Source organism: Apteryx rowi, unplaced genomic scaffold (assembly GCF_003343035.1).
Source record: "Apteryx rowi isolate R43461 unplaced genomic scaffold, aptRow1 scaffold_70, whole genome shotgun sequence".
Lineage (NCBI taxonomy): Eukaryota > Metazoa > Chordata > Aves > Apterygiformes > Apterygidae > Apteryx > Apteryx rowi.
In genome coordinates, this window is record NW_020450983.1 from 107,715 (window position 1) to 110,664 (window position 2,950).

Sequence of the window (2,950 nt, forward strand, 5' to 3'; positions counted from 1 at the left end):
GCCTCAGTATAAATCTTGGGAAAGCAAGTATTCTGAAACCTGCTCTACTGCTCCAAAAACCTGTTTAAACATTGTGCTCTTAAGCAAAGGAAAGATTTCAATGTCACTTTTTCCTTATAGGTCAACATATGACTAAGTTGTATGTTTACAGTGATAATAGCTGTAATATAAATATTTACATGGATTATATAGTTAGCAAGAAGGCGTAAGCAGTGCTAACTGTATGCGTCACGCTTGTGCTAAGTGTACATGGTTTATGATAATGATGTTCTTGTTTATTTCTTCCTTATTTTCTTTCAAAGTAYTGAAATCTCTTTCCAATCAAGTTAGTCATAAATAGGAAAAAGAACCTATACTGTTAGCAGYTGCTTAATTGGAAATGGATAGTTTCTTATTTGAACTCAAGTAACTTTTTATGTGCAAGCTCTTCAGCCTAACTAAATTACTATTCTTACCCCAAAACATCTTTTATGTTAAGGACTGGGTAATTTCACATATGGGACTTTAACATATGTGAGCAAGGCTAAAGAAATAAATTTCATCCATATTTTTTCAGTTTTCCATCAGAAAGTTGTCATTTTCAAACAGTATTTCACATTTTATTCAATTTTATTGATAAGCAAAACAAACTCTTTAGGAAAAAACACAAAAGCAATCCACGAGGTGGGGTGAGATTAAGGAAAGAGATCAGCAGACCTTTTTTTTTCTAACCAGTTATTTATATAAGTATAAATAATCCAGAATATCCTTTTTTGCTTTTAACAAAGTTTTTTGCACAACAGGTATTAACAAATTTTAAGACCGTAATGGAGTATCAAATCCCACATCTGAGTGAGAAAAAAACGGTACAAGCACAGACCTTTTTTTTAAAAATCTATCTACATATCTAGTCCATTTATCATAGCATCTGAACACATCATTCATTCATTTAGCTTCCTGTTCCTGTGACTTCTATTATTCCTGCTACTTCTATTACTCCTGTCTTATCAATATGGAACTGAAAAGACAGAAATTTAATTATTGCTCAGGTTCACACAGGAAGTAAACTAGGAATGAAATCCAGATCTTCTAGGTCCCAGAAGAGAACCACAGCCTCAAGACTTGTACATCCAATAATAAGATCTGGAGCTGTACTCAGGCAATAAATATTGCATTGTTAAGAATTCTGGACTGCAATTATGATTGCATGAAAATGGAGTACGCTATTACAGAAAATGGTGCCAATTACTAAAAAATGGTGTATGTTAGAAAATCTAACAGTCTAGGCATTTAGAGCTCTCATGTCCTGTGATTTCTATGAATTATTATGATTAACATTAATTGAGGTAAAAGATCTAAATGTGCCAAAACTAAAGAGTTTAAGATAACGTGTCTAAATGGTGGCACGCACCGAATCTGCCCTCCTCTTTTGGCTTCTGTTCACTTTTGGAAGAGAAGACTATACTGAAGTTGCTTGTTTTGGCAAAGTCTGCTCCTTTAACTTGATCTCCACCCTATTTCTAGGAATTCAGCCCCTTTCATGCCTGCCAGTCTGCTGAGCTGTGTGCTGTTTTTGGAAGGGCAGAATACAATTTTCATATAAATTCTATGACATACTTGTATGAATTGCCAAAACGTTCTATGAAACCTAAGTGCCACATAAATGATGGCAAAATAGGGCCATTTACATGCAGTTTTGGCTATGGATTTTATTTATGATTCATTTCTAGTCACATATTTGCACCATCAGCATGCCAACATTTCTATGATAGCCTATTATTTTAGGCATTTATAATTTGCTCAGTTTATTCCCTACTGAATATTAATAAAAGCTTGCAGTCTAGATATCTGTATCAAATTTTGGGAATGATACTTAACACACCAGTGACTAGTACTCTATACTGGTGAAACTAGTGTGTTCATCTAATTGCCTTTAATGTTTGGAAAAATGAAAGCAGTTGAACTATTAAACTTACAGAACTAGTTACTGTTTTGCATGTATAGTAAAAAATTTTCATAAGGAATCTAATTGTGCATTTTAATGTGAAGTGGTACCAGTAACTGGTATTTTCACACAGGTTACTGGAATAAACCCAATTCAAAGCCTTCTGACTGTAAAGTTGGTGCCTTTTACAATATATTAGCTCTGAAATCGAGTGAAACTGCAGGAAACGTGAGGATTTTACAGACAGCATGAAAACAGGAATAAATATTACTAGAACCTTGCATTTAATTAAGTCAAATGAATACTCCAAAACACAGTAATTTCCATCCTTTTTCTTCATAGTTGGAAAATAAAGCCACATTTCCTGCTTATTTTAAGTCAAAGCATACTCGCAAAAAATCGTTATATAAAATTGAAAGCTGGTTTATCATTTTAACCCACAGCGTTTGTTCAGGAAACTAACAATTAAACGCCAGCACAGATACGATGCGTTAAAGCAGCACGATTCAGCCTCGGCCGTGAGAAGAGGCTCCCGAGCTGCGAGGCTCCCGCGGCTCCCGCGGGGCTCCGGGGCCCCTCCCCTCGGCCTCCCCTCGGCCTCCCCTCGGCCTCCCCTCGGCCTCGCCCCTCCTTCCGAGAGGCCTCCCCTCGGCCTCCCCTCGGCCTCGCCCCTCCTTCCGACACCGCCCGCCGACCCCCGCCTCGCCGCCTCCCCGCGGCCGCACTGCGCAGAAAGGCAGCACCCGCCCGCCCGCTCGCTCCTCCCCCGCCGCCCCACTCCTGGGCGGGGCCCGGCTGCGGAGATGGCGCAGGCCTCGCCGCAGCGCAGCGCAGCGGCCCCGCTGCCCCCGGCCGCTTTACCCCCGGGGCCGCGGCTGCTCTACGCTGTGTTAACGCCGGAGCCGCGGCCGCGCTCCCACAGCGCCGCCTCCCTCCCCTCCCCCAATCTGCGAGCAGCGGCGCACGCGCGCCGGGGCGGGGCGGAGCGCGCCGGGGCCCGCCTCCCTCGCCGCTGAGTGGCGGTTG